Raw genomic sequence first — 27,080 nt, 5'->3', positions numbered from 1 at the left:
TTTGCACACAAAGAATAAAACAGAGATTCAGAAACACACTGAAGGACTAGAAAACACTTCAATGATGTCGTTAAGAAGATTGACTAGAATTTTTGCCGTTTCTTAGAGATACACTTCTGATACTTTAGATAAGCACCCTTCTCTTTTCCTCTGTGCTTTTAAACCCTGACTAAGTATCAGTATTTATTGTGGAACTTTGTAAGGCCCAGATGCGTAAGGAATATCTCTGGAGCGTCCAGAATAGCAATTAAGCATGTGGATGTCAGCATCCTTCCAGATGTGCGTGGAGTTGGCCCCACAACTTACTGATTTTGTGATGGTACGTCTTTTATGAGGTTTCCCCTCAACCTTAATTTCTAATCTGTGAAAGTGAGAATTCTAGTAGCACTTACTTTATAGGGGGAGAATTAAACTAAATAATACATATAAAATCCATCTGTGCCAGACTCATCTTAAGCATTTAAACAAATGCTAGCTATTCATCACTAAAGAGCATAGATGTTCAGAAACATAGCTACCTAAAACATTCCCTGATGCTTTAACTTCACTCCTTCTAGGTGGGACCTTGGGTAAATTACTTAATGTCCCAAAGCCTTGGTTTCCACATATGTAAAATGGGAATGGTATTTACCTGCCTTGGAAGTGGGGCGGGGCAGGGGTTGTTGTAAAGACTGAGAGAGTGCGAGCCTGGCACAATGTCCGGCAGTAATAAGATCCTAATAAATGTGAAACATTAGTTATCTGAAGGTTGAGTAGCATGTTTTAGTTAAGTCCTTGGGAATCCAGGATGTGAGTGATGTCTCTGTATTGTTATCTTCATGGATCCAGTTAATACTGACCTGGAAAACATAGAGAATATGCTTGATGCTGAGTAGATCAAAAACTGTAGTTCTTGCCAACTGATCTTTTGTGATTTTAAAAAGTGTGGAGGGAGGTCTATAACCAAATAAAACAAGTTTAGAAAATAATACATACCAGCCCCCAGCCCTTCCCATCCCTCATCCCTCTGAGTCCTCAGTCTTTGAGATTCACAATGTCTGTTTTTAAAAAAAGCAAAAGTAATTCACAGAAAGGAATCCATAGTATCTGATTTCATCTTATGTTTTCTAGTCTTATTTAACCACAAACCTATTTTTCCTATAATGCCTCTTACCAATAGAGATTTACTGAAACATATCCCAGTATATGAGTAAAATTAGAAATAAAATGCTCTAATGCATTCAGATCAGATTATCATTGCTGATCCTGGAGGAACAGCCATTTCTTGAGACTTTGTGAATTAATATTCTGCAGTATTACCCAAACTATTGCTTGCATAAAGTTAAATGACAATGTAAGTTGATATCCAAACATGTTTTGCAAGAAAAAAACACTAAATATTCATCAATTTAGCAGAACCCCAAGATGGCTGAGTGGTCCACACCATAGGCCTCACTCTGTAGGGTATGATGGCAAACACAAGCACTGAAAGGGGCCACGTGACATAAAGAGTCAAGCCTGCTGGGCAGTTCAGTAGCAAACATATCAGAACAATCCATTCTTTACTTAAAAAAAAATTCTTTCTCCCATTTTCTGAAGCACCAAGTCTTCTTGTTTTTTCACTTTTGATCAGAAGATTTATCTATTTTAGGAAATGTTCCTTGGTTGTGACACTTACCCACAATGGCAGAAACTCAATAAGGATTGGCAAAGACTGTAGCAAACCAGAGACACATGCTCCATCTAAATGAAGGTACAGCCACTCTGAGCCAGGGAATGATACCCGGGACTGTGTTACACAGCTCTGGACCTCTTAAAGGGAACCTGAAATCTCCCAGTTTTTATGTATTTGCTGAAATCGTTAAGTAATACACACATACGTGTGAGTGTGCGTATGCCCACACACAGACACGCACACACATATTTTTGAGCCCAGGTGGCTAGTTTCTATGGTGGATAGTTTCTGATCACTTCCCAGGGCATGGGATTATAGGAGAATGTTCTGATGGAATTAAAAGGTACCATGTACACCAGGGAAACCGCACCATCAGGAATCCAGCATTTCCTGTGTTTAGATCTCCTCAAATGCAGTATAGAACACATGTAGCCTTTCCAAGGTGGGTTCAGATTCACAGAAGAAGGGACTGTGGGTCAGATTTGTGCCAGGAAGTATTATGCCCTTGAGAACAACTAGCTTATTCATTTAGTCTCAGAATATTTATGGGGGGCCTACTGCGAGGTGCTGTTCTAGAATCTGGGCATGCATCAGGAAAAGAACAAACCAATCCTTACTCTCCCAGAACTGAGGGTCTGGTGGCAGGGGGTGAAAAACCAACTGTTTCCTCATTTGTAAGAGTCATAGTAACTACATCAGGGAGGTGGAGGTGGGGAAGTAAACATACAAATACATGTATGTTCTTGGTGGTGTGTTCTTTGGGGAAAAATATGGCAGAGTGCAGGGATAGAGAGTGATGGAGACTGGGGAGATTGTGGAGTAGACAGTGATCGGGCCTCTCCTGGAGAGGAAAAGAGGACATTCTATGGAAATTCCAGAAGAAAAAGAGAATTTCTATGAAATTCAGTGGAGGCCCAGAAAATACAGCAGTACCAGCTCAGCTGGGGACCTAAAATATGTCAAGCTCTTACCACGTGCCAAGCACAGTGTTGGAACTTTCACATATTCCAAGACCCGTGGTACCGGCAGAGCCAGCGTGGGAGGCAGAGGCTCTGATGATCTGTCCTCTTTTAACAAAAGCGGAAGTGAAGTCTCAGAGGCACTGAGTCCTTGGGGTCTCTCACAGGGCTCGTAAGTGGTGCAGGTGGTGGGAAGGCCGGAGTCCACCTGAGCTGCCCGAACCCCGTGTTTGGTTCTGAGTTCCACTCAGCTTTCCATTCCCTTCCTGGGGTGTGGGGCGTTTGGTGAGGACTTGCTTTAGAAGAGGAAGAGGCAGCCAAGAAAACCGATTCCATTATTTGACTTCCTCACCCCTGTTGCACTAACACATAGAAAAGAAACGGGAAAATGTAGTTTCAGAAATCCAAAATATGAATGAAGAATAAGAACATCTGAATATTTCTATTATATTCCATGCTGGACTTGATTTTTTTCCCCGGTTTATTCCATACTCATTAAAATCCTCCTTCAGTTCCTTCTACTGTTGATGAGTGAATGAAGGAATTTGATCTTATCAAGAACTAAGCTATAAAAATAATTGATGACAAGGTATAAAAATTCAAACCATTTGGCTTTTGGTGTTGGATTCTAATCCTGATTCTCTAACTGCTCTTTTCTAGTTTCCAGCTTCAAGCATGCCCATCACTCTGCACAGAACCTGGCTCCTGAATGGTGCAGTCGATATTAAATTGAGTAATTGAACCTCTAGTCCTATTTATTTGTTTGTCAGTGCACTTAGATAACTATTTTCAAAATTCTTAGAGATCCTCAAATCAAAGTTGCTCTCTTTAAGTCTGAGGTAGTGCATTTATAACACCCAGCCTGTGGAATGGTGTTGCAATCAAAAGAATTTTCCTGCAGAGCAAAGAGCAGAATGAACTTTTGATTCACTTTGTGCAGAAAGCCAAAATTAACATCTTTTTGCCTTTGCATTTGGTGTAGCCTATTTAATTCAGGCCTGGGTTGGGAGTTTTTAGGATTTTTAAAAAATCATTTGTTGAACTAAGGGCTTCACTGCTCCTGTGAAGTCCATCATTTCCTGGTATTAGATACAGCTTTTCATTTAATTAATTTTAATACAGTAATTTATTTTTATATTTTCCTCTAATCTTGTCAACCCAATGTGGATTTTGCTTTTAATAAAGTACAGGGTAAGCTACTTAAAGTGGACTAATTGGGCAAAGCCTGACTTGTCCATCTGATCAGAACGGACGTTTGGAAGGAGGGGGAACAGGGGGAGGACGGGCAGCAAAAGAGAAGAAAACCCGTGCTTGGAATCCACGGGGTAGAGGCAGCAAAGTGAATAGAACTTGCCAAGCAGACAGAGGGTGCGGTTGAAACCTGCGTGGGGCTCCGAGAGACAGTTCAGAAAATTGATTTCCTTTATGGCTTAAGCAGCAGCCCTGGCTATTATAAGAGAGAAAGAGAAAATGTTCAGTGTTTGGAAGTGAATTACAATTCATTATGAAGTCCTATATGCAGTTCTTCCTACAGCTCTGTCCCTGGGCAAGACTGCTCATATGGTCAAGTGTGTGTAAGAGTGTGGCACACTTTTACCTGGCTTCATGGTTCTAGATCTTTTTTCTCTATCCTAGAGGCAAACTATAGAGCTGTTTTTAAAGTATCTTGCCTTCCATTTCAGTTCGGCATCCATCATGATGGTATAGTCAAGAGCCAAGCACGTGCTGGACACTGGGGTTTAGAGAATGAAATGTTATTCTTGCCCTGTGGGAAGTTCCACTCTATTGAAGTCAAAATCCCGAAGAAATTTTCCAGCCCTGGTTAAGCTGGACCTAGACTAGTCACTCTGGATACCATAAATGCTCTTCAAATTGATTCTGTGCTCAACTAGACTAGTGGGATGCAGTGCTCAAGGGTACCGGTTCTGAAGCTAGGCTGAGTCATTGCTTATTTACTGGATCTTGAGATCACATAGCTTCCCCATCTATAAGATGGAGATGTACCAGCATCAACCTCATAGGGTTCTTAGAGGATTAAATGAGTTCGTACATAAAAGGTTGTGTGACGGTACATGGTAAGCACTGTGTGAGTGTCTGCTGATACTATTATTTGTCAGACTCTTCTGACTGCAAGTGACAGAAACCCAAGTCAAAAGCAATAGGGGTTCATTGACTCAATGAACTTAAAAAATCACCAAGACACAACTGGATCCAAGTGTGCAAATTATTTCTTCAGATCTCTCTGTCTTTCTCTCTTTTTTTTTTTTTTTGAGCTTTTATATTCAAGTTTATTCTTCGTTTAACTTTTAAAACACTACTATAGTTGAATATTAAAACAAAATCAATAGCAAGTAGTGAACAGATTATGGTTATAGTCCTTCACTCATTCACTAATGCAAATAAAATGCCAGCAGTGAGTGTTATTCACTGACCCCATTAGGAGGTCTGACACTGAACACCACCCTGAGGGATGATGTTCCATCCTCATGTGCTTTTTCTCCTGCCTTTCTCTGTGTCGGCTTCTTTCTCAGACAAATCTTATCCCTGTGGCCCCCACCTCCCCAAGTGATCATAGGTGTCCAGCTTTAACTCCAGTAGAAAAGAGAGCCCCCTTTCCTACAGCCCTTACAAAACTCCCAGGGGGTGTGTTTCATAGACTTGAGTCACATGACCACCTCTGGGGTCTTCACTATGAGAATGAAGGTACTCAAACCACTCTTGCATCCCGTGTCACTGTCATTTACAGAAACCAGGGGGTAAAAGCTCCCTGGGCTGAGAGTAGCGGTGTTGGGTGGTCATTCCTGAAATATGGGTCTTTGGCCAAAGGAAGAGGGACATGATGCCATTCTGGCAAACCATGACTTTGTACCACACATGCTAAAATCATTTTCCCACCTGTGGCAGATCTCCCTCTACGGTGGTTTCTGGTGTGATAAGCAGTAACAAGGGCCATTCACTACAGGGGCAAGTCAATTCCAAGTGCTTTTTACTATGGAGTAAGTGTTTGACTTATTTAAATGACTTTTATTAAATGGTGCATACACTTCTCTAAAACCTAACTGCTCACAGAGTGTCTGCCCCGCCCCCTTTCTATTCTTTTAAAGCAACCTAGCAGAACAGCTGATGGGTTGACCAGTGGTTAACTATGGATTGAGGGCTATGGCCACCCTTGTCTCCTGCCTCTATCCATGGGACTCTCCCCAACCCTAGTTTCTCTCAGCCCTGCCTTCTTCCCCTCTGCTGGGAATCCTCACTGCCACCCTCCCTCACCTGCTCAGAACCATTGCCACAGCCTCCTCCTGTGTTGCTTCAGATGGGTAATTTCACATGGATTTTAACAAATAAACTTTCCTCCCCTCCAGTTTGGTCTCACACATGTATGGAGTTCCTGGCTAAAACCCTAGCAATTAGAGGAGGGTCACATTGGTTAAAGGGAGACAGAGGCGTGATGAGACCGTGACATTGAAGGCCAGGCATAGAGGTGTCAGAGAGGAGAGTGCTGACCTGGGGCAACTCCATGAAGAGGAAATGGAACAGCATTGGGGACATGCCTGAGGGTCATGTGGAAGCTATGCCACAGGGGCCATTTAGGTGAGCCCTCTGACAGCCCCGTTAGCTTGGAATGACAGGGAGTGGGGCAGAGGCCGCTTTCCATGAGCAATGTTAGCCTGCATGCTGCCTTCCAGTGACTCAGCAAAAGATCCTGAGGCTTTGCCAAGTCCTCCAAATTACCCTGTGACAGACCACCATGTTTTCAGTGGACCAAGATGCTCATAACTTTGCACTATTACTAAAAGGGAGATTTATGGGGGACCCACACCTACAATATATCCATTGTCATCAAACTGAAGATCTGTTCTGCTTTCACTCTCATTCGGCTCATTTGAGCACTTTTCTCTGAGTTCATAACCCCTACACGTTTATGGAGACCCATCAACTTTCCTGTGTTCATCATGGGACACATGTAGCTCCAATGTGAGCATCTTTGCCTATAATACAATACCAAGAAGGGTGTGGTTAAGCGTGGAATGCTGTCACTGTCCATTCTTTCGTGGCTTTAACTCTGCATGGGAAAATGGACCCTCCCTCACTGCCTACTAAGTATATAGGCATTGAAACAGGGGTTAAATGGCAATGGGTTATATCCTCTAGATGTTTGTTCAGATGAAATGAAGCGAAAGAAAGTGTGTTTGTAAACATGTCGATGAAGGACATGATTGACCTGTCAGGGAAATAGAGATCCTAGGAAGCGGGAGAGGAGCTCAGCTGAAGCTGTGCAACACTCCATGGGTTTGAGCCCCTTGTGTGAAAACTAGGTCGTGACTCAGATAAATCATGATGGCAAAGCCTACTAAAAATAGGAATATCATATTTTATCCTCTTGTTTAGCTTTCTTTTGATTGCTAAGTTGGCAGAACACCTATTAAGGGGGTTTTGACCTGCAGTAGGGAAAAGTTCTGCCCTTGTATTCTGCCATTAACATATGATTTGTGTAATACCTTCCAGATGGTACACTAACTGTGTGATTTTTCTTCGTATCATAAAACTGTGCATGATATATACCAGGCAATGTTCTAGGTCCTAGAAATTCAGAGGTGAATATGAATGAATGGGGTTGGGGACCAGGAATATGTAAAAATAAAGACAGACTCACAGACACAGGAAACAAACTTTTGGTTACCAGCAAGGAAGGAGGGTAGGGAGGGATAAATTGGGAGTTTGGGATTTGTAGATACTAACTACTATATCAAATAGATAAACAAGATCCTACTGTATAGCACAAGAAACTATATTCAGTACCTTGTAATGGCCTATAACAACAAGGAATATAAAAAGGTATATGTATGTGTGTGTATGTGTGTTTATGTATATAAATGAATCACATATGTGTATATGTGTGTGTGTGTATATATATATAAATGAATCACTATGCTGTACTCCAGAAATTAACACAACATTGAAAATTGACTATACTTCAATAAAAAATAAAGTAACAAATAAGATATAAATGACAAGAACTATGAAAATAGGGTGAGTGGTGGCAAATAATTGGGGACTCTTAGATTGTGCTGTTAGGAAAGACCCCATTGAGGTCTTTGGTATCTGAGTGAGCCACTGTGTGACAATGAACAAAGAATATTCCAGAAAAAGGGAATGTGCAGAGCGGTTACAGACCAGCAGGCAAGGTATGTGGGTACAGAGTCTGATAAGTGAGTGCCTGGGCTAGTAGGCAGCTGTTAATTTCACCTCTTATTACTACTGCTTTTCTTGTAGAAAGAAAGCAAGTAGAGGGAGGAGGGGCTGGGAAGGGATGCTGGGGGCTAGAGGGGAGGGAAGGTGCGATGGTGGCAGAGTATGTGGACAGTGAGGTTCCTTGGGATTGCTTACCAGCTGGAAGGGCCCATCTGGGGCTCCTGGTTTCCTGGAAGCTATCGTGACTGGAACGTAGCCTTTAATGGGAAGAGGAGCATGGGGATGGGGGTGGCAGGGAGTAGCACGGATCAGGTCAAGTAGGGTTTGGCAAAGCTGGGTGAAGAGTTTAGATTTTATTCCAAATGTACCCTTAGAAAAATTACTTAAACTCCACACCTCTGTGTTCCTCTTCTGACAAATAAGAATCCATAACCTTTTAACTCCAAAATTCTTGACTCTGTAAAAGAGAGAATTAATTGTTAAGTGTTCATTAAACTACCAGCTCATATATCCTGATTGTTAAACTTTTGTTGAAAAGTGAAATTTCTCATCCATGCATTTTCCCTTTATCTTTTTTTGAATGGCTTTCAACTTTGCTTCAATATCTTGATCTTCGAATTGTCCTCTTTCTGGATCTTGTTTTATGGATTCAACTCTAAAACTTCACAGAGAAAACAGAGAGTGGTTAATCATTCAGCATGTATTTCTTGAGCAGAGATAGTGATCCTGGCACTGTGAACTTCTTTTCAGTATTTCTGGAATATTTTGCAGGCATATGAAGGTTAAAAGATTAAATTTAAATTTAAATTAAATTTGATAGGCAAGTCAGAAACCAGAAATAAATATTCCTTGGGCTTCAAGATTGATTGCAAAGGAGATAGCAGTTCTTTTCTGTGGGCATTTCTTTTCCTGCCTGTTTCTTAATATTTTCAGGGAAAGTCTGTTTTGCCCTCTTTTGAGAATGCTGATCACAGCATCATTTGTAATAGAAAAGTCACAAGCATCCTATATTTCCAAAAATGTTGGAATCATAAAATAAATTATCCATATGAGGGAAAATCCACACCTATTTAAAAATTCTCTTTTTGAAAACTATTAATAACGTAAAGGAATGTTCATGATATAAACGAAGAAACTAGTAGAATAAAATGTTTACTATAACCTCAACTTTTAAGTGAATACACTTTTAATTTATAACCTGGGATATATCATAACATTTTTACAAAACAGTGATTCTCTCAATGTAGTGTGATTAATACGAGTGTTTTGTTTTATTTCTCTATGAACATTTCTTACTTTTAAGTATTTATATAATGAACATGTATTGTTTTTATGATGAAACTAAAATTAAATTTACTAAGACACAATAATTCTTGTGTCTAGAGAGAATTGGTGATTGAAAACAAATAATGTTTTTTCTTTTAATAGAGATGCTCTCCATTCCCTACCCATAGGTGGCACAGAACAGACAAACTAAGATCCACCTGTATCAGAGCTCAAAGCTTCTTGAGCCACTTTGGGGATAAAAAAATAATGCCTTCAATTTAAATATAATTATAAAAATAATATGCAGGAAAAGAACTGATTGGGTTTTGGAGACAAAATATAAAACCATATGCCAGAGCTCAGAGCTTGTAAAATTGTTAAAATTGCCCCTCTCATTTCTTTCTCTGTGTAATTTGTTAAATAGTTGTTTAATAAATATTTGAGGCTCTGTTATTCATTTAACAAACACTCACAAGCACTTACTGTGTGCCAGCAGTCTGTAAGTGCTTTATATTAACTCATTTCAATCCTCATAGCATCTTTATGACATAGATGTATTTCTCTTCTATAGGTAAGATACTTAGACACAGGAGGCCACGTAGTTGGCCAAAAGTCCCACAGCTGACAAATGGCAAGGCTGAGATTGAAACCTTTGGCCTCCAAAGACCATGTTCCTAGCTCCAAACTAAGTTGCCACTGCACTACGCTCTTGGTTTGACTTGCTACTAAACAGCAAGATGTATTAAGTCCCTGCCCTCAGGGAACATGCAGTCTTGTGAAAAGACAGACATCAATCCAGTAATCATGGTAAAAAATGCATGGTAAAAAAAAAAAAAAACCTAATAAACCTACGAAGGAAAACGTGGAGAAAGTGTATCTGTGTGAAACGAGGCTCTTGCATCCTGGTAAATTACAGGACACCTCTCCAGGTTCCCATGTCTTCCTCATCACAGCAATTACATAGAATCGTGGTGTAACTCACTGAATACTGTGCGAGAAGGAAAATCTCCCCACCCTCACTGATTGTTACAGACCAAAGCTCGTGACGTCTTGGTGGCATAGGAACTCATTTCTTCCTTCAGAAAGAGTCAAGGAGAAAATGTGCATTTGTACAGAAGTGTCTGTCATTCTTGGTTGCTCTGTAGTCAGCTGCCAATGTCACCCACCACCTTCATAAGTTCCCAGTGCCTCCTTTGGGTGAGGAAAAGATGAAATCACAACATAAGGAATAAGTGTAATTTAAATTTTTTGTGGGTTTTCATTGATACAGGTGTATGAATTTTGATAGTGTAGTCCAAAGGGATTTTTTTTTTATTTTGCTCTTATTATTTAGCAGAGAAAGGAAAAATATCTCTTAATTGGGAGCCGCCTTATATGGGTGGGACAATGTGAACTGTTAAATCCACATCTTTTTTTTTTAAGTTTCTATTTTTTATATGATTTTGGGGGGCACTGATGTGTGAAAATTTTCCTTATGAAATCTCCTTTATGGGATCAGATTCAGTGTCATTTCTTGAATAAAGTTCACTGGGCTTTAGAGAAATGCAGTGTTCAGAGTGCAGTGTCTTGTCAGCTGGCAGGGGGCCAAGTTGACATCTCAGATCGGGGCAGAATGTAATACCAGTACAGCTGAGCATCGAAACCGGGACATGCTGACCAAATCCCACCTTTTGAAAAGAACTATGAACTGCTTCAGGCACGACAGTTGTTGGGCTGAACATCTCAAGATGGCAGCTGCGTTATTCTTAAAGCTCACAATACTCTGTGGTCACAGGCCAGTGGGCGTGTCCCTCATGTCAGCCTTACTACTCTGTCGCATGTTTGATTTTTTTTCTCTCCTCATCTTAGTGACAGGGAAACTTTATAGAGCAACTGCCAAACTCTCAGCGAATACTCTTAACTGTCACCTTAATCTACCCCTATGAATCTCTTCTGGTGAGTCCCTAGATCTCTTAGCCACAGTGGCTTGGACAACTAGACTGTAAGGAGTGGGAATTTGTACCAAATTTGCCTCCCATCAGATTCCTTTCCTAGGAATTTGGAAGTGGGAAGAAGGAAAAGTTCACTTCTCTGTGGGAAAGTTACTGTTACCTGTAAAATTGGGAGTTGTTGGGGACCATCTTATGTCTGCAGATAAAGCTGTTCAGACAGGGAAGAAATTTAAATAGACATAGAGCCAGTCATCCATGAGAAGGGGAGAGAGTACTCCACAGGTTCCAGGCTGCCTGTGAGGTCCTGGGTCCAGTGCTTCCTGAAACCCAATAGATTTCCTGCCAAGGAACCCACAGGGCACCTCTGTATTGTTAGCATGCGTTGTTCTTTCTTTGCTTTTCATTTGGTTTGTTGGTTGGTTCATTTTGCTGAAATCAAGCTTGGTTGCTATTACCTGGAACTGAAGAGCCTTAAATAATGGAGTGGTTTTAATAGTTCAAGGAAAATACTTACCATATCCACAGACTTACCAGCCTCCTTTAGAATTAGCTGCGTCAGGTATCAGGTCCACATGCCTCATTATAGACATGCATGTGAATCACCTGTTCTCTTATTAAAGTAAGAAATACATCAAGCAGGAAAAAAGAAAAACCCAGAGAAGTTTTAGTTTGAGAAAAAGTAGCAAGCATTTCCTAGAAATAGCTCTGACCCAAACCCAACCAGAGCAGATTCAACCGGAGGGATATAAACAGAAATCACACCCAGACTGCTATAATTAAACTAAACTAGATTTTAGAGGAAATTCTTCTTTGTGAAAAGCAAAGAATCTCAATAGTCCTAAGCACTGAGGAAAACAATTATCAAATGTGTGGTTTGCAGGCAGAAATCTTTTTCAAAAGAAATTGATCAGTGTAAAAACAAAAATTAAATTTTTTTCTGAACACTGAACTAATTCTCATGCAGAGGTGATGGGGGGTGCAACAGTGTTAGATGTTTCCTGTAGACTGGACTCTGTCCCCAGCACATGTCTTACATCAACAAGTTCAGTACAGCCTTTGTCACTATGTTTTTGTCTTACCCTTGTATGTTAATAGTTCCTTTATCCATGTTTTATCTGCCTACTCTATGTCTGATTGTACTATTCATACATAGAGATGTGAGTCCCTGATAACCTTAAGAGGATTAATATAGAGAAAATGGGCTTTATTGGTTTGGGTTTGTTTTATTAACATTCTACAGTTTGATTAGAATGAGAAAGTCCAGAAAGCGTTATTTGCCAAGCAGAGTAAAAACAACATGAAATGAAATAAACTGAACCTCAATGTATTATTGATAGAACACGGAGACATTTTTCACAGCATTATTGTAAGTACAAAGGTCCTTGTATGAGACAATAAAGGAGAACAAAGACTTTTTTTTCCCCCAGACTGGTTTTTAGTTTCTTTGCAGATACATTAGTTAAGTGAAGGGCATACTTTTTCTTTAAAAAGAATTTAGAGAGGAAGATACCAAAATATATCAGACAACTATATTGAAATATTTACCATTTGTTGATTTGGGACATAGAATGAATGACAGATTTCAGCATAATATTTGCAGAGGGAAAAAGAGAATTTTCCATGAGCATCTAGAATGTTGTTTTGCCTGGGTCTATGCAGAAAATACATCTGAGAAAAATGAAAATTAATCTTGGAGAACGGGAAAATTCCTCTGAGAATATAACCATATAATGTCAATAGAACTTTCCAAGTGATTAGCGTTAAAGAAATGAGGTTGTTGATGGATTTTTTTTTTTGATCTAACATTTGCAAAAATAAGTTGAGATCTTTTGTAGAAAGGCCAAATGATAGATGGGTGTGGTCCTGGAGAGGCCATTAAAGTGTATATGCTTTTGTGTGCATGTTTGCATATGTTTTTCTTCTACTCTTGTCTTCTCTGCCACTCCTTCATGGTTTGATAAATTCAGTAACTGGTTATAGATTTGGAGATGTTCCCTGTAAAAGCCATTTTGAGTAAAGGCATATGATTAGCTAAAACTGTTGGCAGGCCAAAGAACAATAAGTGGAAAGAAACTAATTGGAAGTTTTCACTTTTTCTTTTTTTCTTTCTTTCTTCCTTTCTTTTTTTTAATTGAAGTACAGTCAGTTACAATGTGTCAGTCTCTGCTGTACGCATAATGTCCCAGTCATACATATACATACATATATTCATTTTCAGATTCTTTTTCATTAAAGGTTATTACAAGATATTGAATATAGTTCCCTGTGATATGCAGAATTTGTTAATCTTTTTTTATATATAGTACTTAATATTTGCAAATCTCAAACTCCCAAATTTATCCCTTCCCACCCTCTTCCCCCTCTGGTAACTGTAACAACAAATGCTGGAGAGGGTGTGGAGAAAAGGGAGCCCTCCTACACTGTTGGTGGGAATGTAGTTTGGTGCAGCCATTAGGGAAAACAGTATGGAGATTCCTCAAAAAACTAAAAATAGATTTACCGTATGATCTAGCAATCCCACTCCTGGGGACATATATCTGGAGGGAACTCAGATTTGAAAAGATACATGCACCCCAGTGTTTATACCAGCACTATATACCATACCCAAAACATGAAAACAACCTAAATGTCCATCAGCAGATGACTGGATAAAGAAGTTGTGGTATATTTATACAATGGAATACTACTCAGCAATAAAAAAGTAAAATAATGTCATTTACAGTAACATGGATGGACCTGGAAATTGTCATTGTAAGTGAAGTAAGCCAGAAAGAGGAAGAAAAATACCATATGATATCACTCATATGTGGAATCTAAAAAAAGGAAAAAAAAGACTAATGAACTCATCTACAAAACAGAAACAGACCTGCAGATGTAGTAAACAACCTTCCTTTCTTTTTAGTTTCTTTCTTTTTCTTTTTATTTAGAGTTTGAGAGTTCTAGCCTATGGAACAAGGAACCTATTCATTATTTAGATAGAAAGTGTAATAACAGATAGTCAATGAGTACAGAAGCTATTCTGCTTACTCAGTGAGAGAAGCTCTCCTATAGATGAGAACTGTCTTAAGAAATAATACCCAAAGTGCCTTAGAAGTATATTTATTTGATGGAAGGAGTTCAGATAGTATGAAACCCAGAACTACCCATTCTAAGGAGACCAGGAAATGGCATTGAAACATACCTATATTGACATGAAAACATACCTATTATTCACAAGGTTTTAGTGGTCTTGTGGAATGATGGAAGAATAGCCATTTGTAATCCAACAACCCTGGGTTTGCCTGTTGGCTCTGCCACTCAACAGCTGGGTGATTATGGATGGATGGGTCTTAGTTTTCTCATCTGCATAATGGATATTAAAATATTATCTGTGAATTAAAAATGCAACTCACCTAGAACCAGGTCTGGCCCATAAATGCTCTCTGAAAGGAAGTTGGTATTTCTAAACTTTGTACCGTAAGAGCCTATTCATCTCTGCCAGATTTTCAGCTTTTTTATCAAATGTCATTCTCAAATGTCCTGGCATCATTCTTGTGGAGAATGCGGAATTGAAGTTTATATTTCAGGTAGTTTCAGTGAGTCAGATCATCTTTGGCCTCCCTCAAATCTCAGTTTACCTGCTGTACACTCCTCCCTTCACTATTAGACTCTTTAAAAATTGTTTGGCTTTACTGCATAGGGACTGATCTCTTTAGTCTTATCTGGAATATGACTTATCTCCCAAATACAACTGTTTTGGGTTGGATAGCACTGTCCTATCTTATAACAAAGTAGAACTCCACAGCCTGAGAGCTCACTCTGTATTTACGGTTGTGTTCTTTGACATTTGGTCATGGTAGGTCATTAGTACTGAAGCACGAGGTGGAAAGTGGCAATATTGAACTCAGTGAGCTAATGCGTGAAAACCATGCCCTGTGCCTCTCCTGCACTTCCCCACTGTCTTTTTCATACTTGCAGATGTCAAGAAAGCTTCAGTCTACAGGTGCCACAACAGATCTCCCAGGAATTTATATTTATTGAGAGGAGTATGTGCCAGCCACTAATAAAAACAACCCTGTGAGCAGGACTGATCCGTGAAAACTTCGTACATATTGGGCACAGTCCCTTTAAGTTAAGGGACTATATAGAGCTCAGAAGGTAACCCGTAAAGAGTGGAAATTCATCATTTCTTTGTGTCCCACAGTTTAGTTTAACCAGCAATATTATCTTAAGGAGATCTCCTTTAAAAAGGAATGGATTTAATACATTCTAAGATTAAAGGGCACACATAGACCTTTTTGTCTTCCCCATTTGAATTTTACCTTTATGCTTAAAGTTCCTATATTCATTCATGCAGTCAGTCATACATTTAACGAAAACATTTGAGTGCCTGCTGTATGCTAAACCCAGTATTATATGTTATTGATGGAACAGTGCATAAAACAGAGAGCGTAGACCTGTATTCATGGAATTTATAATCTAGTTTTTAAAAGGCTTTAGTTTTGCAAAGTCTTTATGAAAAGAGACCATGTAGAGCTGTGCTGTCCAATGTAGAAGCATGTGATTATTTCAATTAAGAGTAATTTAAAATTGAATAAATTCAAATCCTCAGTTCTCCGATGCACTAGCATTTTAAGGGCTCAAGAGTCTCATGGAGCTGGTGGCTACCATGTTGGACAATGCAAGATGTAGAACATTTCCATCATCATGAAGGTTTTATTGGAAAGTGCTGTTCTAGAGTTTGAGATACAGAATTAGCCAAGCAGATAAGTGAGAAAGGTCAATCCTAGGCGCCGCTTCAAAAAGCTGTACAAACGGGCAAAAATCAAGAGTAGAAAAAAAATAAATAAGTAGCTTCTCCTGAGGTAAAAGACAAAGGCTTGGCTGAAAACTAAAGGGAGCCACTCATGTCTTGCTCAGTTGTTGGATGAGAAACATTCAGTGCTATTCTGTGGCAGACGAGGGAGCTCCAGGAAATTTCCAAAAAGGAAGGATTTGGCCGGGAACATCTCCAACAGAGAAAAGTTCAATAATTGTGTGAAATCACTTGATGCTGACTTGGCCAAATTTCTGTGGTAATTTTGATCCTCACAAAATGTCAGTTATTTCACACACACACACAAATATTTATAATACATAATTTCAGCTACTCTGAACAATTTGCCAACATTTCCCGTATTTTACCTTTGAATTTCATAAAATTTCAAGATATTTTGTGGTTACAACCAAAAGAAATTTTAGGCTCTTTTCTTTTTTGTTTTTATTTTAAACAATAAACTCTCATGAATTTGTAGTCTTCATTCAAAGTCCATCAGTTCTCCTATCAAACAATGATTTGGCCCAAATTTAGCTACATTATTAATAAAAATAAGAATGGTTCATTTGTGTTCACATTTAATAACCGTTGAAATGGTATGTACATTATTGGGAAGAAGTAGATGACTGAGAAGTAAATTAAACTTTAAAATGAATCAGCAGAGAGAGTCAAAATAAAAGTCCTGAAGTACAGTAAATCTCCCAGACTTCAGTAGTACAGGTTTTCATTTTAACATATTTGTTTATGGTGGACAACAAATAATAAATGTTCACAGTGTTAAAAAATATATTCTCAACATTTAAAAATTCTTTATACATATAAAAACAAAATCGAAGCAGCTATAACTGTGGTCCCTCAATAGAAACATTAGCAAACATATTTTTGCCCTAAGGGATCTAAAATTTGGCCATCCTGTGGAATAAAATATTAGTTCTGTCTTTTTTCCATCAAAAGTGTCCAATCTGCAAGTGAAAATGAAATGAACAAACCCATCACTCATCCCTCTGGACTGTGAGAAATCAATACCCGGAGGTACGAGGTTTAAAAGTAAATGCAAAGATTTACTTAATGTTATGAGCAGAAATCAAAATTTAACTTGAGTTTCCTGATCCCCATCCTCGTTACTTGCCTCATTCACTAGACTAGATCAACTTGTCATAGCAAGAACTCAAAACAGGGTTCTTTTTGGAAATGAGGACCCCACAATAGTAACTGGAGGCAGCAATGATACAGAAATGAGCAAAAGGCTCCTGAGACTCAAATTTTTTCAGTATATTTTATTTCTATTGTTCAGATTGGATCGTTCCTGTCATTCTGTGTTACCATTCATTGATTCTCCTCTCTGTTTTTCCCATTCTGCTGTTGCACCCATCCACTTATCTTTTCATGTGGGTTATTGTATAATTTAGTTGGAAAACTTCCACTTGGTTTTTTTTTTTTTAACCTTCTATCTCTTTGCAGGTATTTTCTATTTATTTTCTGAGCTATTATATGTTTTTCATTTGTTTCGCACATATTTTAATTGCCCATTGAAGCATTTTTATCATGGCTATTTTTAAATCTTGGTCTGATGTTTTTAACATCTCTGCCATCTTGGTGTTAAAATTTATTGTCTTCTTTTGTTCTGATTTAGATCTTTTTGGTTTGTGGCACGATGAGTGATTTTCAGTTGAAATCTAGACATTTTTGTATTATGTTTCAATTTTATTTAGACCTCTGTTTTAGCTTACTTCTTGTATGGCTCCAACAAGAGAAGGAAGGAAGCAGTCCCTCTCTATTGCCGACTGGAGGTAAAAGTCCAGGCTCCGCACTCAGCCTTTGTTGACACCAGCATTGGTGGTGGGGTCCACATTATTGCTGGGCGAAGATGGAATTCTAAGGTCCATTTGTGGTCTCCACCAATACCACAGGGGATAAGTGTGGGGAGGGGTGGGGTGTCTGTTACCATAGGTGGAGATGAAAGTCTGCACTTCCTACTTGAACTTCTCTAACACCATCCCAACAGTGATGCTGGGGAGCCTTGTTACAGTCCAACAAGGGTGTATGTCTATGCTCCCCTCTTGGTTTTTGCTGATGTGAATGGGGTGGAACCACATTTTTTTCTGGAGTGTTTGGCTGGAGTAGAGTGGTTATTTTCTCAAAGCTTTCTACCTGTTTAAGTTGCCCCTTTCTTGCTTCTTTAACTAGAGAGAGTAGGCTTTTGTTTGGTGCAGCTGTTTCTTGTTTCATTGTTGGTTTATTTGGGGCGAGGGGAGGGGGCAGTGTGGGAGGGTCTGTGCCTGTTGGTGTTTCTGAATTGCTGGCTTCTTCAGCTCCGAGTTTGGGATATATGAAACAAAGGGAAAACCCAGAAAACTGAATTCTACCTTGTTCCTTGAGTACCAAAGACCCTAGCTGATCTGCCTTCTTTTCTCTGTCTTTCAGAGATGAAGCATACACGTTACATATACTGTCCAGGGCTTTTATGTGTAAAGTGAGAAAATTGGGAAAAACCACATCTTCTCAGAAATGGGTGTCCATGATTCTATTTTTTTTATAGGTATATAAAGCCCTCAAATAAAGGTCTTGTTTTTGAGAATCTGACCCCCAAATTTCCTATTATTTAGTAATTAACTAATCCTACTCACAGTGCACAGAATCATTGGGAACTAACAAGAAAATAACCCAAGTCCACTTACATGTGGCACCCCCTGTAATCTTGTACTCATCACAGGTTCCCAACAGGGATCTGTGTTTTTGACCCTACCCATTTAACTGAGACATCCTTCTCTAATAAAGGAGGACATGTCTTTGGTCATGGAACTGTACATCCCTGATGGAAACCAATATTCTTAGAGGACATTGTTTAGCCTTGATGATGTGTGTACTATTAATTTGCCTGTCAGTACTAGAACATTCAGCACTTACCATTTTAATCTAAATGCCTCCAAACTTCTGCTTTGGAAGTTAATTTGGAAGACACACTCAGAATAGCTTCATCTACTCTCAGGTCTTTGAGTAATTGATCTTCACAAATATCACCCAAATGATGGCTCCAGCTTCAAATTATTTTCAGAGCTGCAGAGCTTTGGCTACAACTGGCCTCCTGACCGTGTCTGCCTGTCTATTCGAACTCAGTATCACCCAAACTAACCCATGCTACTGCCTTCCCTATTCCAGCCCAGCAAGCCTAGTCCTTTTCTAATGTTCCCTGTGTAAGAGCATGGGTGTCGTCATTTAGACAGTTGAACAAGACAGAAACTGGCAGCATTTTTGGTGCTTCTTTTTCTCTTGACCCATATATACCCAGTGGTTTGCTGTTTAAAAGGCAGTTCTCCAGAAAGAAAATGTATACATACATATTTAAATTTATCCCATATTTTATTGATATAAAGGACATGTGGTACACAGTTTACAATGATAGTAAAGTATACAATATTTTTTGCTATAAATTTCACATAGCCAATCGATTCTCATAGAACGCTTTCATTGATTTTTGCAAAACTCTTGGATCCATAGTTGATTGCAACTAACAAGTGAGTGTATTTCCGATGTATATGTTAATTGGTAGTTTTCTTTACATTAAAAGCTAGGACAAGGGTGACACAACAAAGATGTATGTCAGAATTTCGTTCTTTTAACAATGATGTGAATGACTTCTTTGCTGAATCAGATCATTGTTTTCACGCACTGGAGAAATAGTTCCTCAGTTTTGTGTGATGTTAACAGTGAAAAATGTGACAATGAGTGTGTATATGTCCATGAATGACTGAAAAATTGTGCTGAACACTGGAATTTGACACAACATTGTAAAATGATTATAAATCAATAAAAAATGTTTAAAAAAAAACAGTGAAATATCTGCAGACATGACATACTTTTTAAATTAATCTGTATTATTAACGCCTTCTCCATCACTTTCTTAGTCTACTAAGTCAACAAGATAATAAAGCAAGCTCTGATTTATAGCATTTGACAATTACCAAGGAATAAATACTCCCACTATGACTGATTTCAAGCTACCAGTGTGACATAACTGAATGTGGAGTAGGAAAATGTTGCACAGTAACACAGCGTCAGGTAATATTTCCCGTAGAAACACAATAGACGTAAATAGCCTCGTGAGCATAGATAATAGTAAAATGATTAGGAATTAATTACTTTTGAATATTTATTAGCTTTATTTTAATATAATTAATTGAAGGTTTATATAATTTAATTTTTAATAACATCTGTGCTTAACAACCACCTAACAAAATTCCTGAAGAGTAATTATCGACTCTTGCAGGCCATTGCACACCAACTCCAGCACACCACTGTAAGCAGGCCCTGATGATTCTACTAAAAAAACCCTTTAAACCAGTTTACTTTTCTCCGCTTCTAGCATCATCACCCTCGCCTAAATTGCCATTGCTTTTTTTATTAGACACTCAGCATAGCCTCTTGTTTTTCTGCATCTGCACTTAGCTCTTTTCAACGTATTCGTCCAGCTTAACCAGAGTAATTATCTCAAATGCCAATATGGTTTTATTATCCAATGCATTCATTAATTTATCTGTTCAACAAATGACTGTTGAGTTGTATGTCCCAAGCACTATTTCAGTTTTCAGTCGACAAGGCTAAATGTGAACACAAGTCAAAAACTCCGGCCTCATGAAAACTCCATTCTCCTGTGGGGGGAGGTAGACAGTATTAGCAGACGTCAGAGATACTGCAGTTTCAGTTCCATACCACTGCAATAATGTGAATACCGCAACAAAGTGAGTCACACGAGTTTCTTTGTTTCTCAGTGCATATGAAAGTTATGTTTAAAACTAAAACTATACTGTAGTCTATTGTGTGTAATAGTAGTATGTCTTAAAGCAGTGTGCATCCCTTAATGGAAAAATAATGCTGTTGGAAAAATGACACAGGTAGACTTGCTCGACAGAGTTGCCACAAACCTTCAATTTGTGTAAAAAAAAAAACAAAACAGTCTCTGTGAAGTGCAATAAAGCAGAGCAGAATAAAATGAGAGTGAGGCAGGTCTGTGCAGTTGTCCCTTAGTGTCTGTGGTACATTTGTTTCAGGACTGCCTGCTGGTACCCACATCCATGGATGCTCAAGCCCTTTATATAAAAGGGTGTAGTATTTGCATATAATCTATGCACATCCTTCTGTATAATTTAAGTCATCTCTAGCGTACCACCTAATATAATGTAAATTCTTTGTAAGTTGTTGCAAATACAATGTGTAACTAGTGGGGCAAATTCAAGTTTTGCTTTCCAGAACTTTCTGGAATTCTTTTTTCTGAACAGTTTCAGTCTGCAGTTGGTTGAATCCACAGATGGAGAACCTGAGGATACAGAGGGTTAACTGTATGCAAAACGTAATAAATAAATAAAGTGTACTGTCCATCAGAAGGGAATGAATGCTCCAGGGGGGAAATGCGAAGCAGGGTAGAAGTAGAGACGGCAGGAAAGTTACAGTATTAAGTCCAGTCCTCAGGTCATGCCCCGTAGACAAGGTGAGGTTTGAGCATGGACTTGAAGAAGGTAAGCATGCGTCCATTTGGTTTGGGTGAGAAGGAACTAGCCAGTGGCCACAAGGAGCCCCATGTAGCTAGAGTCAAGTGAGCGGGGCAGAGTGGTAAAAAATGAAGCCAGAGATCTAACAGAGGACAGAAGATAGAGGGTCTGGTAGGTCACTGGAAGTACATCAACCTGTACTCTGCTTGTAGGGGGCAGCCTTTGCTGGGTTTTGAACAGAAGAATTGTCAAACTTCCTACGTAAATCGTACTTGCTTAAAAGCCTTCAACTGCCTCCCTTGCTCTTCAGATTAAGTCCAGAGTTCTTTATGTGGAGTACCAAGTCCCAGATAATGTGACCTCTCTGCCTTCTCCTCATCCTCACCTCCTGCGACTTCCCTGCTCTTGTTCCTTCAGGTCTGTCAAAAGGGTGCTGTTTCCTGCCACCCCACCCCTCCCCCGCCATTGGGCCCTGACAACTGCCTGAACTTGTCCTTCACTATACCTGTCATTCTAAATGATTGCTTTTGATTTTGTGATGAGTTGTTTGTTGTGTCGTTGCCTACCTCCACTGCTACGCCCCATGAGAAAAGAAGCTCAATTCAGGCAGGGCTGTTGTCTCTGCTGTTCACTGATCTGTCTCAAAGAATTAGATCAGGGCTGGGCACATGGCAGACTCTCAAGTATTTGTTGACTGACTGAATGGATGTTTTAAGAATTGATACAGTGTTTAACCCAGAGTCTGTCTCATGATATATGTTCTGTAACTTTTTTGTGAAATAAATGGGTAATCAAACACATGATGGTTGGATGAATTGGTGACTGAGTGAGAAGAAAGAATGAATGAATGAATGACTTAATAGTTTTATATCCCTAGTATTGAACCCAAAGTCTGGTTCATGGTAGGCATTCTGTACTTTTTTTTAATTAATAGATGATCAGATGGGTGGATGATTGAATGAGTGGACAAAAGTGAATGTATGAATGAATGAATGTTCTTCAGTATAGTCAGAAGAGCTTATATCCTCTAAGAAGAATATCTCTTTTGCCCAGAGTGGGTCACTTGATTGGCCCATTAGTTCTTTACTTGGTTTTCTGCCATGGATATATTTTGAAGAACATTTTTATTAGCTTTGGAGTCACTTGCAAGGGACTCCTGAGTTCTCTTTTGGCTCGTCCGCATTCTTGTTCGCACCTGACCTGCCACAGTTTGCGGATCTCCCTGGTTTCCTTACTTGGGCCACATTTCCAAGTGTCCCTTTGATCTCTGGCACATACTTTTGCTAGGCTTCCAATAAGGTGTTTTTAAACAGTCTCCAGATTTCCTGTGGCTTATTGACTTTTTAAATTATTCCTTTCATTTGTTTTTCCTACCCAGTGCCTACACTTGTTCTTAGGTTCCCTTTATAAAATTGAGTAACCGCATGATATATAAATTTTCTCTCCCGGCCCAGAATGGTCACAGTGTTGTGATCACTCAGAAACACTTTTTCTTCCAGGTCTTGTCCACCACTCAATCCAAGTCTAAAATATTTTCCTTCCTTAATAATTCTAAAAAGGCATTTTTCTAAGAGAAGGTCATTTATCTTATCCAATAAGCTTACATTCATATTTCTAATATATACGTGAACTGTGAATAAATTAGACCCTGAGAAAGCGTAGCTGTATATATGTGCTGTAGAATAAATGTGTGTTATAAAAAAACTTCTAATTTATTTCTAACTAGGAAAGTCTCTAATTGTGATCACTCTCCTGGCCAAAACCAAAATCTATTCAAATATAAGTCGTAAGATGTTTTTGCTTCCCCTCTACAGAGATGAAATGATAGTTTGTTTCTTTTTTGTCATATTTTCACCTTCCAAGTCCTATTTGGAGCTAGAGTTTAACTGCCAAGGAGAAATAGGAATCGTTTAACATAACGAAAAACTAGCTTTCACTTTTTTTGACCAAGCATTTCATCAGTCAGGATTTTTCCTACCAAAGATGTTTATTTTCAACCATTTCTTGCTTTATTTGGCTAAAAGGTATGTTCTTTGCTACATTTAATAGCCATGTGTATGCTACCCAAAGTAGAGATCACAGAGTTTTCATCTGCAGATTTTTACCAGACTACAGTGAAACAAAGAATATGTTAGAAATTTGACCCTATGGTGTATATATACTTCTTGCAAATATTTTAGCAGACTGGCTGGTCTTCAAAACTTTTATATGATAAAACACTTACATAGTCAGTGTTTATTCAGATTATAGATTGTGGTATGAATGTAATAGATTGTGTTTTAAATAGCGAAAACAGAAAACGTGCTTCTTTTTTTCCACATCAAACTTCTGGCTTGTTCAAGTTGTAATGAAGAAGCTTTAAAAATTTGGTGATATGTTTTCCACCCATGATATTGACATACGCTCATAATTACCTTGTTTTTTTCTTTTTGATGCAGTTTCATTATTTGCCATGCTGGCCGTGGTGCACCAATAAAGCCGAAATATCATATTAGAATTCATGACAGTTTTCACATTGTATTATCGATATGTGGAAATAATTGTCTGCTCTGAGATTAAATTACATTATTGTGTATCTTTTTCATGCCTAATAAATAATGATGGATGACTTTTATTTTCATCACCACCTGCAACCATTTAGTCACCCCTTGATTGTTGAAGATAAAATAATAAAAGGCAAGTGTTATGTTGCAAGTAGAAGAATGTACTCAAAACAGTTGTATGTTCCTTGTTTCTATTTGCATTATTTTCGTCCCCAAAGAGCAATGCATGGTGGTCTATAAAAGAGATCAACCGGGGGGAACCTAGAAAACAATTCCTGTAAATGAGAGAAGGAAGTGGGAAATTTTTTTTTTCTGGTGGAACAATAATTATTTCTTGGTGCATGATTCTTAATCTGAAAATGAGTTTTTTGTTCTGCAGTGCAAATCAGTTACGTGCAATTAGAATGCAAAGCAGAGGCACATCTTACTGTTTAGCCTTTTTTAAATAGAAATGAAAACAGCCCGGAAATTGTAGCAAAGTTGAAAATGCATGCTAGGTAATTTTGAAATCTAAAGACATAAAACCATGCATAATAAAAAGGCCACTCTAAACTCATTACACTTTTTGAAATTGGCAATTGGGAGGCTTAATTTTAAAATTCAGACTTGCATGTTTGGGAACTTATTAACTCTATTTTGAATGGTCAATTGCATTGCCAGTGTTTAGGTGTGTTTTGTTTGTTCTCCTGTATATAATTCCATTGCCTCGTAATTTGGTTTTCTCTATGTCTGACCCGTGCAGATTTTTCTTTTAATTGTTCGATGTTCTGCTGAAGCAAAATTGATTCATTTTTCTTGGTAAAACTTTGAAATTGAAATTATAATCAGCAAATGCTCCGAGTCTTCTGGGGAAAAGAATCGCCCCTGAGTTTTATGATCCTCTTAGATTTCATCTCAGAAGAATGTCAGGCTTTTTTAGAAAATGAATATATGGTGTTTATAATGGAAACTGGTAGTTTGATCCAGTTACAACAGTGAGGTAAGAAAGCAAACTGTAGACAAAATCTTTTTTGCTATTTGGTTATGAGTCACAGGCTGACTGTACAGAACCTTTTCACGTGATTGGCTCTGTTATCTTTAAATCAAAAGATGACAATCTTCTCAGGCACAGCGGAGACTCAGACCAAAATCCAGAGGCAATCCTATCAAATGTCAAGTTACTGCAGAGAAATGGCTTGAAAAATAGGCCGACAGTCCATCACTCGATGAACCCCAAGTGAACACTTAGACCTGTGGAGTCTGTCTCTCACTGGACATTCTATTAACACTCTTCCCAATTGTTTTAGAGCCCTGATTTAAAAAGAGAGAAGGGGACTTTCCCTTGTTTATGGCTGTTCTGTTATCTGACTACCCATCTCCCTCTATAATTAAATGCCTTGAATGAAATAATAATAAACATAATTTTATTTGTACCATTACTCACTGCAGAAATTACATCTTTACATTTCCTATGAGAATCGGAAAGCAGCCGTGCTTTCTCCCTTCACATCTGAGAGGGCCGTGCAGAAGTCACAGGCTTTTCTAGATTCTCTCCTCCTGAGAGGAATTTTGTGTGTTAGCAGCCTGTGGGGCAAATTAACTTGGAGTGGGGACGTATGCATTCATCCTCTTTCGATGATCACGATTTTACTTACCCCCAGAAAACACCTTGGAAGACTAGTCCTGCAAAGCAGACTTGCATAAAAATCACCTACAACTTATAACTGGGGCATCTATCTGCGGGCACAAAACCACACACACTGTAAAGCAAGAAAAGATCACCACATGCCTTATAGCTCTTCTAATTAGAAGCCTCTGCTGGTCTTTTTACCCCTACTGTGTTCTGTGGAAGTCCTGAGAACCCAAAGCTCTCTCCAGATGTACCTAGCTCCAAACATTATGGCCTCACTCCCTGGGAGACAGAAAGTTCTAGAATGACATCCTCATGGGATAGTTTTAATTTTTTCTCTTGCATTATTTCTTATCTGTTCTGATTTTCTTCAGCTGAAATCTTCCATACTTGAGCTACCAAAAAAAAAAAAAAAAAGAAAGAAAGAAAATATATTGGATAATGGTACTATAAATAACTAAAATGGAAATGCTGACCCGGCTCCATTAAAATAAATCATTATTTGTACTGTAATTGTTCGTTTTATTTTCTCACTTTCTATGCTCCTAGCAGTTTGCTAGTCCTAATAATGTTTCCCAAGTCTGTGCTACATTTATGAAGACTTTCAGGAGTTTTTAATTCACATCAAAATTACTAACTGTCTTGGCTTACATATTTGCAAGAGGGAGATGTATGAGTAAAATGCTTACATCCAAGCATGCACTAAAATGTTGGAGCCTGAAAACTCCCCTGCTGTTAACAGTTAATAGTTTGGTGCTCTGCGCATCTCAGAAAAAACATTTGGGAAAAAATACTTTTGACTAATAAAATCAGTATTAGAATGACAACAAATGTCAGCATCTTTGAAGCTTTTTGAGCAGTTTTGACATTTAAAAAATTAAGCACACTGTTTTATAATTTTTAGGCAGTGTACCTATTTATAACTGTAATTTTTAACATCGGGAATAAAAATCAGTTTGATTAAAGTATAGGCAGTGTTCACAGCATTACTACCAGCAAAGTGATTTTGGATTAAGATTCTTAAAATAAACTTACTAACTGAGCAGTAAATATTTGTCCAGTTGGATATCTAAATGTTGAAACTTGTTAGTCATTTTGGTTGAAATAATGCAGCACAATGAGATTACTTTCACTTTTCCAGCCGCTGTCTTAAGTCACGTTAGTGTTTAACAACTAGTCCTGAGTTCCAGAAAATACTGTTAGGGAAGGAAAAACAGACTCTTTGGCTGGAGTTGTGGAAGGAGGGTGGGACCTTATGAATTAGATGACTGCATAAGATGTAGGCAGTTTTATTTTGGCAACAAATTCAGGCTTGTGCATTGGGTTTGGGTTTTTTTGGGGGGGGGGGTTAATACTCTTAATTCAAATACGTGTCCGCAAGTCACCTACAGAAAGAAAGATTCCTACCCATCTGCAGAGCACAGATTAACTAATAAATAATTGTTCCATTTTATCTTTCAGGTTACAGTACCATGAGTTGAGGAACTCTGCAGGCTGTGAAATCATCCGCCCAAAGGTAAGTGACTTGGTAGTAACTCAAAGACGAGTGCAAATCACGTCCAAATCCGTGTGAAGAGAGGCACGTATCTGACGAATAGTCAAGATGATGTCATAGATCAGCCTTCATTCTTTGGTGAATGTCTA

At 38.6% G+C, this 27,080-nt stretch overlaps 1 long non-coding RNA gene across 1 annotated transcript in view; it reads left to right on the top strand.

The window, feature by feature from the left end:
• Positions 1–27,080, top strand: part of LOC105095265 (uncharacterized) — a 743,648-nt gene that overhangs the window by 571,326 nt on the left and 145,242 nt on the right. The window contains exon 12 of the long non-coding RNA XR_010384800.1: positions 26,898–26,952. This is a non-coding gene — a long non-coding RNA (uncharacterized LOC105095265). The remainder of the gene's footprint in view (positions 1–26,897; positions 26,953–27,080) is intronic.

The sequence above is a fragment of the Camelus dromedarius genome, chromosome 17 (assembly GCF_036321535.1).
Source record: "Camelus dromedarius isolate mCamDro1 chromosome 17, mCamDro1.pat, whole genome shotgun sequence".
Classification (NCBI taxonomy): domain Eukaryota; kingdom Metazoa; phylum Chordata; class Mammalia; order Artiodactyla; family Camelidae; genus Camelus; species Camelus dromedarius.
Note: the sequence above shows the minus strand (reverse complement) of the source record. Positions and strands in the feature narration are given on the sequence as shown.